Below are 14,318 nucleotides of genomic sequence, written 5' to 3'. Positions count from 1 at the left end.
TAGGGGCGCCTGGGTGGCTCAGTCGTTAAGCGTCTGCCTTCAGCTCAGGTCATGATCCCAGGGTCCTGGGATCGAGCCCCGCATCAGGCTCCCTGCTCCGCGGGAAGCCTGCTTCTCCCTCTCCCACTCCCCCTGCTCGTGCTCTCTCTCTCGCTGTGTCTCTCTCTGTCAAATAAATAAATAAAAATCTTAAAAAAATAAAATAAAATAAAATAAATAAATAAGTCTTTTAAAAAGGAAACAAATAAAGTGCTTATCATGGAAACTGGTACATGTTAAACCCTATCCCAGGGTCTGTTAAGTTGGTGGAGAGAGGAGTGCTGAGATTTGGGGAACCTCCCTGACCTTTGCCCTCTCTTTTCTCCTAGTCTCTTTACCAAACCTTCCTCTTCTTTCAAGTCCTCCACACCAAACCATCACTGCTTCCCCTGCCCTACTTCTAGGCCAATTCCATCAGAGTCCCAAAGTGGCTCTGAAGGAAATACAGGGGACCAAAAACCTGGGAAAAGATGTTCAGCCACTCATCTCATTATCACCCAGGGGTGGGAATCCCGACAGCATGAGAGATCCCCGAAGGGTCTCACAGAGGGCCAAACTGTGCTCAGAAAGCTTACTGAATGAGTGCACCCTTTATTCAGTTGGAAATCTTAATGCAGCATATAACTCTCAGGGTAGACTTCACATATCCATGATTCAAATTTTTTAAATACTGAAATAACACTGGTACACTAGCCAAAACTGACAGCATTTCAGTACTTAACAACAATGCAGGGGCACCTGGCTGGCTCAGTCGGTAGAGCATGCAAGTCTTGATCTCAGGGTTGGAGGTTCGAGCCCCATGCTGGGTGTAGAGATTACTTAAAAATAAAATCATTAAAAAAAAAAAAACAATGCAGTGTACCAGAACATCAGAATATTAAATCTTTCAAAGTCTTAGAATTCCTTTATCACTCCCAGATTTCCTGGTCAAGGGCTGTTTGGGAGGAGCCTGTCCACTGAGGCAGCCCCTCAGTGAAGGTGTGGGAGGAGGGAAGAAGTCAAGAGAGAGAGGGACTAAATCATTGAAAAAGACAGGTGGGCATCAAGCAACATACAACCCCCAAAGATGTTCATGTTTTAATCCCTGGGATTTGTAAATGTTACCCTCAAAGGCAAACGAGACTTTGCAGATGTGATTAAGTTAAGGATTGCCAGGTGGGGAGAGTAGCTGGATCTTGCAGGTGAGTTCAATATAATCACAAGGATCCTTCTAAGAGGGAGGCAGGAGGGTCAGAGTCAGAGAAAAAGAGAGGATCCGATGAGGGAAGCAGAGGTCAGAGTGATGCAGGGCCACAACCCAAGGAATGTGGGAGCCTGGAGAAGCTGGAAAAGGCGAAGCAGCAGACTCCCCCCAGAGCCTCCGGGAGGAATACAGCCTGCTGAGGCATTTTAGATTTCTGACCTCTAGACCTGTAAGATGATACACTTGTTGTTTTAAGTCATGAAGTTTGTCACAGCAACGGTTAGGAAACTCATCCAGAATCTATAACAGATATGAGGGTAATTATTTCAACAAAGGCTTGTTGAAGGCCTACCGTGCTTGCCAGGCACTGCTCTGGGCAGACACTAAGTGAGTAAACAAATGGGATCATTTCAAATAGTTAAAAGAATATGAGGAAAATAAGAAAGGTTGACATGACAGAAAGTTACCAGTTGTAGGAAGGGGCTACCTCAGATGGAGTGGTCAGGGAAAACCTCTCTGAGGAGGTGGCCAGAGTGATGGGGAGCTAGCCAGGTGAAGGTCTGGGAGAAGGGCCTCTTGGACATATGGTTCAACCTTGACTCCGTAACAAACCACCCCAAAACTTAATGGCATAGAACAACAACCATTTATTTGCTCCCAATATTCAATGTTGGTGGAGCTTAGGGCAAACAGCTCGCCTCAGCTTCATGTAGCATCAGCTGGGACGGTCCCAACTGGAGGGTCTACTTCTAATATGGTTCACCCATACAGTCTAGCAAGTTCATCTAGCTGTCAGCTGGGAGCTCACCTGGGGCTGTCAGCGGGGTGTGACCATTAGCCTCCACAGGGCTGCTTGGGCTTCCTCACAGGATGGTAGCTGTGTTCCAAAAGGAAGGAAGCAGAAGCTGTAGCATTATGTCTACCACACTTTGTTGGTCAAAACCATCGCAGTCCAGCCCAGATTCAAGGGGACAGAGAAACAGACTCCATCTCCCAGTGGGAGAAGGGACAAATCATCTGGAGGCATCTTTCACCCACCACGTACACCAAAGGCATTGGATTTGCAAAAACCCTGAGGTAGGAATGAGCTTGGTGAGCTTGAGGACAGAAGTGTGGCTGGAAAAGAGCAGAATGGTAGGTGAGGTCAGAGGGGAGGGCAGCTGCTGGACGGCAGAGGGCCTGGTGGCCACACTAATGAGTTTAGATTTTATTCCAAGGTAATGGGAAACCACTGGAGCAGGAAAGTAACATAATCTGGTAGAAGTTTTCTGCTTTTTGTTATGTTTGTTTGTTTTTAGTATCGCTCTTCATGCTGAGTGGAGAGGGTCAAGGGGGAAGAAGACTGTTGCAATGGGACCATTCATTCAGGTGGAAAATGATGAGGGGACACATGGCTCAGTTTCATTGTCCACTTTCTCAGTTTTTGAACAGTGATGGAAGAGATGGAGGAAGAGTCCATTTTAGACTAGCTGCTTCTGGGGAGTAACAAAGAGTGGCAATTAACAGCATGGGCCTTGGCCATGGCCAACTTGGGACCTTGAGTGGATAACCTTTCCTTCCTTAACCTTAGTTTCCATAAAATGGGGATAATAATATCTGTCCTCTAAAGTTACTAGGAAGATTAAATGAGGCTATTAGTTCACTCAACAAATGCATACTGAAAGCCAACTATGTACGGGGAAAACGACCACAAAGGACTCTACCTCTGTGGAGCTTATAATCACATGCAGAGTGATAAAGATATATAAATAATTTCATGCCTGACACACAATATTGCTCAGTAGCTATTTTTAGTGTTGCATTTGAGGGGCCTATGGCAACCCCAGGTGGAGAGTTTCAACAGTCGGTTGGCTATCCAGCCTGGCTATCTCTCTCAGCCGCTCAGCTGTCATTTACTAAACACCTACTACGTGCTAGATGCTGTCCTAGGCTCCTCCACATCCACTAACCCCTCTCATCTTCCCCACAGTGGAGCTGTTAGGAATTCGGGGCCTGAGGTGCCAGGCTGACTAATTTATATGAGGCACCCAAAGGGCCGTATGATCTGGCCCCTGATGAGTCACAGACGCACAAATGGGCAGTTTGTCACCCCTGCTTCTTCTAGAATCAGACAGTAGGACGCACTACCAGTGTGCCAGGCATTGTTCTAAACTTCCCACATGCATTATCTCATTACATCTTCACAATAGCCTTATGAAATAGGTTCTGTTGTTGTCCCCTTATCACAGAAGGGAACACTGAGGCCCAGGGTTACAAAGCAAGTAATTGGCAGACCTGAAATTTGAACCCAGACAGGCTGACTCCAGGGACCACTGTCCTATACTGCCACGTGGCCATCATTAGGAATCCTCGAATCCAAGGACAGCAGGAGATCCTGCAGCCTTCTCTCTTGTCAGGGGAGGCACATGAGATGCAGCAGGCCTCTCTGGAGAGGGAGGATGCTTCAGGAAAAGGACGAGCCTGGGAGTAAAATCAATCTGGAGGCAAGGCCTGGCGCTACCACTTCCTAGCTGCAGACCCTAGGGAAGAACCCTAGATTCACTTAGCCTCAGCTTCCTTTCAATAACACCAAGATCATCACTCATTCATTCATTCAACAAGTAATTACCGAGAATCTATTACATGCCAGGAAGAGCGGCATGAGTGAGACACACACTGTCCCCTGTCCTCATGAGTCTGACACCGAGCTAGGAAGACAGATGACAAAACAAGGGAACAGACAAATAAAATATTTTCCAACCATAATGAGCTCCGTGAAGGAAATTAGTAAGGGGCTGAGCGCGGAAAGGGAGGAGGGGACCTGCTTTGGGTAAGAGCGGCCACCCGAAGGATAAGAAGGAGCCGGCCATGCAGAGAGGAGGAGTGCGAGTAACCGGGCAGAGCGAAGGGCTAGGCAAGGACCCCAGGAGGTCTGGGAACCACCAGAGCCCAGCACGGCTGGTGCGCAATGAAGGGATCACAGCGTAAGACGCCCCTCAACTCCTGCCGGCTTGTCCTGAGCAGGAAAGAGGATCATGCTTGCCAGACAGTAGGCATGATGATGACATGTGGTAGACAATAAATGTGAGTTCCCTGCCGCCCCCCGCCCCGCCCCCGAGCTGGGTCCAGAAGGAGGCTCCTGGGGGGGGGGGGGGGGCCAACCTCGTCCCCAGCCATCTTCAGCTACAAAGCCCTCAGGGCTCCTTGGGGCCCCCGAGCTCCGAGCCTGTTTGCCACCATCGAAGCGCACACTTTCTCCCTTTGTCTAATTATTCCTAATTGGGAGAAAAATTGTTTGGCAAATCAGCTGGCATCTCCTCAGCTCCGGTGTCCTAGCAACCCAGCTCCCGCGGGTGACACCGGGGAGGAGGCGCTCCGCCGCCTCCACGCAGCAGGGAGCCCGGGGCCGGGCGGCGCATCGCTCCCACGGTGGCCCCGCCCGCGCCCGGGCCACCACGCGCACGGCGCACGGGCACACGCGGCCACGCGCGCGCAATGCCGAGGCCACCGGAGTCCGCCGGCACTCGCCCGGCCCGAAGCGGAGCCTCAGCCTTTCCGGAAAGCAGAAGGTGTCTCAGAAATAGATTTCTAATTTTCCAGCCACCTGCTCAGCTGAAAGATATTCTGGAGTTTATAATTACTTTTCAGGCACTTAACTAGAGTCTAGTTTCTAGGGCAACTTGATGCATCTCTTAATGTGTTTACGGCGAAATCGCGCCTTGCAGCTCAGCCAGGGCGGCCCGAGGGGTCCCGAGCCAGCCCAGCGGAGGGCGCTGTCTCCTGGGTTCAGGCTTTTTAAGAACCGTGCTACCTCGAGGAAGGGGAAGGAGCAAGTGAGATGGAGTGGATCGGGCTCCTGGCACGGCAGCCGAAGGGCCCCGAGAATATTTAGCAGCAGTAGTAACGGGTCTCGGGAAAACAGATTGCCTGGCCTCCAGCTTCTGGGAGGGAGCATGCAGGCTCAGGGGACAGGCCTCAGAGGCAGAACCGCCCCGGGTTCCCCGAGAGTTTGGTGGCCCCACCGGGGTCCAAATCCCAACCTGTTTACTGCCTGTGTAATAATGGCAAGTTACTCTCCATCTCTGTGCCTCAGTCTCCCCTCCTGGGAAGTAGAGGTAATCATGGTAACCCACCTCGGAGGGTTGTGATGGGGCTTAACGGAGTTAATTTATGGGAAGCGCCTAGCACAGTACCTAGCTCATACAGAGTGAGCGCTGAGTAAATATTCTATTACTGTTATTATTGAGAAATCACAGAACAGCTCCCCCAGGGCCGGGGAAGTCCTGTGTGGGCTACGGGAGACAGAGATGGCTTTAGGGAGCTTACAAACTAGAACAGAGGTCTCCCAGAGGAGGAAAAATACTTACATATTGTAACTTCTAATTTGTATTTTTATCTCATCCTTTTTGGTTTCTATTTAATGTATATCTTATGATGTGTATATTTTATAAATAAATAAATATATAGTGAGGGACCTCACTCAAGAAAGTTTCAAGGACAGGGGAACAGGATTCCAAAAAGGGTAGGACAGAGGGAGTGAAACAAATTATTTTAAATGAAAGGAGCCCTAGGGGTCATTCGACCAGTCCCCACCCACATTTCACACGTGGGGACCCTGAGGGCCAGGAAGTGGGTTGCACTTCACCCAGAGTCACACCAGAAACAAGTAGCCAAAGCCCCGAGGGATCCACAGAAAGCCCAAGACGCCGGCTCTGCAAGACTCCTGGGAGACAAGAGCTCCATGATAGCACAGCCAGGAAGGCTTCCTGGAGGAAGGGCACAGGAACCAGCCTTTGAGTGGAAGAGCAAGGTTCCATCTGGGCAAACCAAGAACAGAGAAGCAGAGCCATTGCTTCAAAAGCCCCTCACAGTGGGCTCCCCAAGGGTCGTGACATGGGTGAATACTCCCACCAGCGCCAAGTTCAGACCTCAGGGGGTTTACACTCGGCAAATTTCCTCAATCTGTACAGTCCAGTGCAAGCTGGCACCAGCACGCCCTGGAGGGGCTCTCCGTCCTGGTCAGCTGACCCTGAGGCCTCTTCACCCTGAATTTCTACCTACCCCTGGTCCTCCCCTCAGCCTCCCGTTTTTCAGGGGAATAAACTCAGTCCACATTTTTGTTGTCTGCCTGTCTTCTTTAGGTCTCTCTCTCTCTCTCTCTCTCAGTATCTGGTCATTCTTTGACCTGCGGTGAGGGGCCAGGAAGGGGTCTCTGTCTCTCCCAGCTCTGCCTGTGTGCATCTGGGCCTCTCAGCCTCCTTGGTACCTCTGCTTCGGAGCACGTCTGTGGGTCTGCATGGCTGTCTGTCACCTCTCTGGGCCTGTTTCTCTCTCCAAGTCTCTCTCTGGCTCTGAATGTGTGTGAGTGGGGGCGGTGTGCATCTGCGTTTCTCTGTCTCCAATTCCGTCTGTCTGTCTGCCTGCCTGTCTGCCTGACTTCTCTCTGGCCCGCTCTCTAAGTCGGTGATTCTCAAAGTATAGTCCCAGAGCCAGCAGCATTACTTGGGAATTTGGTAGAAATGCACGTTCTGGGCCCCATCCCTGACAGATTCCCTCCTTGACCAAACTCCACTCAGGTTCCTCTGAGTTCTGTTTCAACTAGGCCTCGATTTCCATGTTCTGTGCACTGTCCGATTTTAGCAGGAATCCTGCTAAGTCCATTTAACCAGAAACCCCCACACACACACACATACACAGACACACTATCTGATCAGGTCCCTCAGCCTCTGCCACTCCCCAGGTGAAATTGTCCAGTCACCCTGGCCTGCCTCCAGCAAGAATCCTATCAGGCAGTTTATCCAGAAGCTCCCCTGACCCCTGATGTTTCCTCTGGGTAATTTTCCATCCACTGACCCCACGCTGCTTCTTAGCTGTCAGTTCCCCCTTGCCCCTGCTGTATTCAGAGTCAAGTCCAATCTCTCATTGCAAAATCCCATTGCAGGGGTCCCTACACTTGTCGGGATCATCCTCCCGCTCAAATGAAGCCTTCCCATCATGCTTTAATGAGCATCATTTAACAGCCCAGACAGACTGAATCTGAGACTCTGGGAATGGGGCCCAGGCTTCTGATACAGGTCAAGTTTCAGCACCAAGGTAGTCTCTCTAGCTCTGTTAGGAGTAGGGGGACCCCTTGTTCTTGGCCTTGTCTGTCCCTGTGTCACTGTCCCTTGTAGGTCTGTGTCTGTCTGTCACATCCAAGGCCACTGGACAGGAGGCAGCTGACCTCCATGGGCACACTTTGCTTGCTGCCCCCTGTTCCCAACAGCTTGGTCGCAAACAAAGAACAGACAGCTAAGAAAAAGAAGCCTGCCCAGTTGGAAGCACACAGTAGCTTGCTGACCGAGCACAAAGCCTGGGAAGGCTACTGGGGATTAACTGGGAAATATCACTGTTTCCTCTGCTGGAGGGGATCACAAGGCTGGGGCTACATCACCTATTACAGGGGCTCCCTCTCCTTCGTTCCCCACCCTGGCTGTGCGCACAATCACCTGCACACTTTTAAAGCATCCTGCATGCTGGGAACTACTCCCAGACATTCTGACTCAGTTGGTCTGGGCTGAAGCCCAGATATTAGTATTGTTTTAAACACTACTTGGGTGATTCTAATGTGCCAAGGGCAAAGTCCTAATGGAACCTTCATAACCCTCTTAAAGATGGAGATCAGGATTCCTTTTTTAAAGCTGGAGAAACTGAGGCTTGGGGAGGGAAAGTGCCTGACCAAAGGCGCATAACTAAAAGTGACATAGTCAGTATTTGAACCCAGAGCTGTGGTCCACTCCATGGGAGGCCTTTGGCACATAATACTGTCGTTCTCCGTGGCTCACTCTCTTCTGGCCTCCCAGTATGGCTATATATTGCCCACTCCAGCCAACCCAATGGTACCCCCTCCCTGTCCACACCCCGTTCTCTGCAGCTCCGACAGCCCTGGCCGTGGGCAGCCGGCTCTGCCCCTCAGAAATGGCTGACCTCTTACAGGTCCCCTCCCAGGATGTGAACTCTCTTCCTTGGCCTGCTTGCCAGATTACTGGTATTTCCCCACCAGGGAGGTTTCCATCCTGATACCCGCCCCCCCCCAGAATGCCTCCCTATATCCCCACTCTTCGTACACACTCTTCTCCAGGCCCCTGCTCCGGAATCTGGCCAGCCGACTTCACAGGACGTAAGGCCAGTGTTTGTCTTCTCTGCGTCCCCATGGACACAGCCTCAGCACAGCAGTCATACCCTGCTCTTGCAGCCACACCACCCAGAGCGACATGCCTGCCTGACAGCTTTCCTCAGCCCCTACCATGGAAGGGCCCCACCCCACAGGAGCGACTCCAGACCCGCAGGTGCCCAGACCGCAGGCCCCTCTCAAGCCCAAACTTTCTTTGAAGACTACACTTTCTCTCTAAAACCCAGTGAGGGGCGCCTGGGTGGCTCAGTTGGTTAAGCGTCTGCCTTCAACTCAGGTCATGATCTCAGGGTCCCGGGATCGAGCTGCGCATCAGGCTCCCCATTCGGTGGGGAGTCTGCTTCTCCCTCTCCCTCTGCTCCTCACCCATGCTCGTGCTCTCTCTCTCTCTCTCACTAATAAATAAATAAAATCTTTTTTAAAAAGCCAGGTGAACTTTGCATGCTACTCCATAATGTGTCAGGGTTTGTTTCAATAAGAAAAATAATGCCTATTGATTGAATTTTGACACAGAACATGTATTATTTTTGTAATATAAAATATTCAATTAACAAGTAAACACAATGCTTCTCACTCCTTACAATCAAGTAAAATTGATGGTGCAGGGAAATGCCGGGTTTACTTTGTGGCCTTATGAAGTCCCAACACACATAGAGTGTCCCCAGGGCCATCCATAATGCATCCATTCTTTCTTTCATTTACTCATTCAACAAATACTTTTGGAGTACCTGCAGTGTCCCAGGCATAGGGCTAGAGTCTAGGAATATAATGATGAGTAACAGAGAAATGCTCCTTGCCTCCAGGGAGCTTCCTGTCTACTCAGGGGATCAAGATGTCAAAACACACACACACAAGTATAATAACTTGTAATAAATGCACTATAGAAAAAGCAAAGGATGTACTGAGCAAGAATAATGGGGGTACTAAAATTGTTTCCAAGGAAGTGACATTTAAACTGAGACATAAAAGATGAATAGGAATTGGTCAGGTAAAAAGGAGCAGTGGGAGAATGTTCCAGGCATAGGTATGAGCCCGTGTGAAGAGGGAAAGGAGACAAACCCAAAGCTTTCTCGAAGCTCAAAGATGAATCCTTCATCACTTGCAGCCAGAGCTCACAGGCCAGAGGCAGGAACAGCCCCCCTTCCCAAGCCCTGGGAGGCAGCCAGAAGCTCTGCCAAACCCAGCCCAGCTGCGGTCTCCAGGCACAAGGCCACCCATGAGCACCCGCGAGCGCCCAGCTCAATGCCGGCCCTGAAGTAGGACCTGGAGCCAGGTGGGGTAAGGGCTGGTGGGACCCACGGACGCAGCCCTGAGGGGGATAGCATAGGACGGTGGTCAACTTTAGATCATGGCCAAGCCCAAATGAAGCCTCTAGAGCTTCTCTGATGTCTGGAAATAGCACCTTTGCGGCACCTGAGCAGGAGGGAAGAGCCTTGAGGCACTTAGGGCCAGTTGCCCTTCTGAGCCCAGGACCTAGTGCCAAGATCAACCCCTCACTTTGTGCCCCGGTTGAGGGTCCCTCGTTCCTGGTCCTGACCTGCAACCCTGACCCCTTCCTGGAATGCCAGTCTATGTAGGATTGGGGGATGCTCTTCTCCCATCTAGTCTGGGTCCTTCTCCTGAGCCCTCTGCCACCATGCAGTGGCGTGCTCATTCTGGGGTCTAGCACCACCCCACCCCCCCACCATGCTCAGCCCAGCTGTTCCCCGGGATGCCTCCCACCATCTGCCTAGAGGCCTGGCTGGTTCCTGGCAGACCCTGGCATTCTCCCACCTAGACTGGGACTAGCCCCTGTCTGGACTTTCAGCTTCCATCATCCTTCTTCCCGTAGCCAGAGTGACCTTTCTAAAAACACAGATCTGATTGTGTTGCTTCCCTGCTTCCAACATTTCCGTGAACTTTCCATTGCCCTTAGGGTAAAGTCCAAGCTCCTTCATAAAAGATGGACAAGTTCTGCATGTCCACCCCAGCCCCCTCTCTGCTCTCATCTTCCAGAAAGAAGACTTGTAGAGGAGGAAAGGACACAGGAACAGACTTGGGGGGGGAGGGGAGTGGGAGAAAGAACGCATAAGCACAAGCTGGAACACCCCAAACCTTTGGCCTGAGCGCCCACCCCCCACCCGCCCCCAGCAGAGCTGGATGGAGCCAGCAGCAGAGAAAGCTTCTCCATTCTGATGGCCACAGCGAGGGCTGGGCAGCAACAGACAAGCCTGGGCCTCTGCTGCCACCCAGAGGCTGAATGGAGCAGCGCAGGCAAGAGAGCCAGTCTCTTAGTCACACGGAGGCGGAGCCGGTGTCCCAAGACTCACCCAATGGTGAGCAAGGTCCAGTCAAGGGTGGAGCCAAAAGCAAAGTCCTCAGTCAGCAGTGACCATGTTGGAATCCAGGCTAATGGGTCCTAAACACGCTTCTATTATGCATCTGTCATAATACTTCATAATTTACCTGTTCCTCTGTCTGGCTCCCCCGCTAGACCCTGTAATCTGAGGTCCCTGCTCACAAAGCAATCTTACACCCTCTGGTCAGCCCTCCTCTCCAGCCTCTCTTCCCCTTACTACTCTCCCCTTCTCTTCCCAAACCGCTGGGCCCTTAGGACATCCCAGGACAAGCAACTTCAGTACAGCAATACCCTCTCCATGTACACTCTTTCTACCACCTGCCTGATGCAGTTCCTGCTTTTCACCCCAACACCACATTTGTTCATTCATTCATTCATTCATTCATTTGCCAAATACTTACCGAGGGCCTCGTATAGACCTAGCCCTATGCTAGACAAGCAGACAGACAAGATCCCCCTGTCACGGAGCTTTATTTTATTTGGGGCAAACAGACAATCAGATAAATGAACAATGTAATTTCAGGTAGTGATACACTGAGTGATGTGTTAGACAGCACTTAGAGGGTGGCAGTGGGGAGAGAAATTGGAGGTCAGGGAAGGCCTCTCTGAAGCCAGGTGTGAAATCAGGTTTTAAAATATGTCCACTGCCTTCAAAAAATAGAATCTGCTTTCCCTCCCCATAAGCCCCTTAAATGCAGGCTGTGCTTAGTTAGTCATTTCTAACAAAAAGAATGGGGCAGAAACAATAGCATGTTGACTATGTATGACTTCCAAGAGAGGACACAAAAGTCATTGTGGATTCCTCCTGATGCTCTATCTCTCTTTTGGATCACTCACTCTAGGGAAAGCTAGCTGCCATGCCACAAAGATGCTCAAGCAGGCCCATGGAGAGGCCCGCATGGCTGGGAACTGAGGCCTCCTGCTAAAAGCCATGTGTGTGTGCCATCTTGGAAGTGGAGGGTCCCATCTTAGTCAAGTCTTCAGATGACTGCAGCCTGTGCCAACATCCTGACTGCAGCCACCTGAAAGACCCCAAGCCAAACTACCTGGTTAAGCTACTCAAGGCCAATTCCTCCACTGGACACAGTAAGCACACTGCCCAGGTCCCACAATACTTTTAGGAGCTACAGAAATGTTTTAATTTCTATTAAAATTCAGAGAAAAAAATTTGTCACAAATATGTGCAGATTAAACAACATACTACTGAACAACCAATGTGTCAAAGAGAAAAATCAAAAATACCTTGAAACAAATGAGAATGGAAATATAATATACCAAATTTGTGGTATGCAGCAAAAGCAGTTCTAAGAGGGAAGTTCATAGAGATATATAACTACCTTAAGAAACAAGAAGTCTCAAATTAACAACCAACCTTTACACCACAAAAACTAGAAAACAAAGCCTAAAGTTAGGAGAAGGAACAAAGTAACAAAGATTAGAGCAGAAATAAATGAAATAGAGAATATCAATGAAACTAAGAGTTACTTCTTTGAAAGATTAGCAAAATTGGCAAGCCTTTAGCCAGACTCACCAAGAAAACAAGAGAGAGGACTCAAATAAATAAAATCAGAAATGAGGGGTACCTGGGTGTTTCAGTCAGTTAAGTTCTGACTCTTGATTTCAGCTCAGGTCATGATCTCAGGGTTGTGAGATCGAGCCCCGCATTGGGCTCCGTGCTGGTCATGGAACCTGCTTAAGATTCTCTCTACCTCTCCCTCTGCCCCCCCCCCCTCTAAAAAAATCAGAAATGAAAGCGGAGATGCTACAACTGGTACCACGAAAATACAAAGGATCATAAGAGACTCTTTTTTTTTTAAGATTTTATTTATTTATTTGACAGAGAGAGAGACAGTGAGAGAGGGAACACAAGCAGGGGGAGTGGGAGAGGGAGAAGCAGGCTTCCCACTGAGCAGGGAGCCCGATGTGGGGCTCAATCCCAGGACCCTGGGATCATGACCTGAGCCGAAGGCAGACGCTTAACCACTGAGCCACTCAGGCGCCCCCATAAGAGACTCTTATAAACAATTATGCACCAACAAATTGGACAATCTAGCAGAAATGGATAAATTCCTAGAAACATACAACCTACCAAAATTGAATCATGATAAAACAGAAAATGAACAGACCAATTACTAGTACGGAGATTGAATCCATAATCAAAAACCTCCGAACAAACAAAAGTCCAGGATCAGATAGTTTCACGGTGAATTCTACCAAACATTCAAAGAAGAAGTAATACCAATCGTTCTCAAACTCTACCAAAAAAATAGAAGAGGAGGAAACTCTTCCAAACTCATCTTATGAGGCCGGCATTATCTACTTGATACCAAAACCAGACAGGGACACCACAAGAAAATTACAGGCCAATATCCCTGATGAGCATAGATGTAAAAATCCTTGATAAAATATTACCAAACTGAATTCAACAACACATTAAAAAGACCATATACCATAATCAAGTGGAATTTATTGCAAGGATAGTTCAACAAAGGCAAATTAGTCAATGTGATATACCACATTAACAAAATGAAGGATAAAAATCATATGACCATCTCAATTGATGCAGAAAAGTATTTAACAAAATTCAGCATCTATTTATGATAAAAACTCTCAACAGAGTCAGTATAAAGAGAATGTACCTTGACATAATAATGGCAATATTATTGCCATATATGACAAATCCACAACTAACATCAGACTCAATAAAAAGCTGAAAGCTTTTCTTCTAAGATTAGGAAGAAGACAAGGATGCCCACTCATGCCACTTTTATTCAAAATAGTATTGGAAGTACTAGCCAAAGCAATCAGGCAAAAGAAAGAAATAAAAGCCATCCAAATTGGAAAGAAAAGTAAAACTGTCACTATTTGCAGATGACATGATATTACATATGGAAATTCCTAAAAAACTCCAACAAAAAACTGTTAGAACTGACAGACAAATTCAGTAAGTTCTCAGAATACAAACTCAATACACAAAAATCTGTTGCTTTTCTACATACAATGATAATGAACTATCAAAAAGAGAAATTTAAAAAAAAAATTTTATTTATAATTGCATCCAGAAAAAATCTGGGAATAAATTTAACCAAGGAGGTAAAAGACCCAATATTGAAAGCTATGCAAGACATTAATAAAAGAAATTGAAAGACACAAATGAATGGAAAGATATTCCATGCTCATGGCTTAGAAGAATCAATATTATTAAAATGTCCATACCATCCAAAACAATATCCAATATCCATAGTCAACACTATCCCTATTAAATTTCCAATGGCATTTTTATAGAACTCGAACAAACAATGTTAAAATCTATATGGGAACACGAGAGATCCTGAAGAGTCAAAACAATCTTAAAAAAGAACAAACCTGGAGGATATCATGCTCCCTGATTTCAAACCATATTACAAAGCTATAGTAATTAAAACAGTATGATATTGGCATAAAAACAGACACACAGATCAGAACAGAGGGCCCAGAAATAAACCCATGCATATACGGTCAACAAATTTATTACAAAGGAGCCAAGAATATACAATGAAAAAAGGACAGTCTCTTCAATAAATGATGTTGGGAAAACTAGACAGCCACATGCAAAAGAATGAAACTAG

Source organism: Phoca vitulina, unplaced genomic scaffold, assembly GCF_004348235.1.
Source record: "Phoca vitulina isolate PV1807 unplaced genomic scaffold, GSC_HSeal_1.0 scaffold2, whole genome shotgun sequence".
Classification (NCBI taxonomy): Eukaryota; Metazoa; Chordata; class Mammalia; order Carnivora; family Phocidae; genus Phoca; species Phoca vitulina.
The sequence above is the reverse complement of the archived record's forward strand: the minus strand, read 5'-3'. Positions refer to the sequence as shown.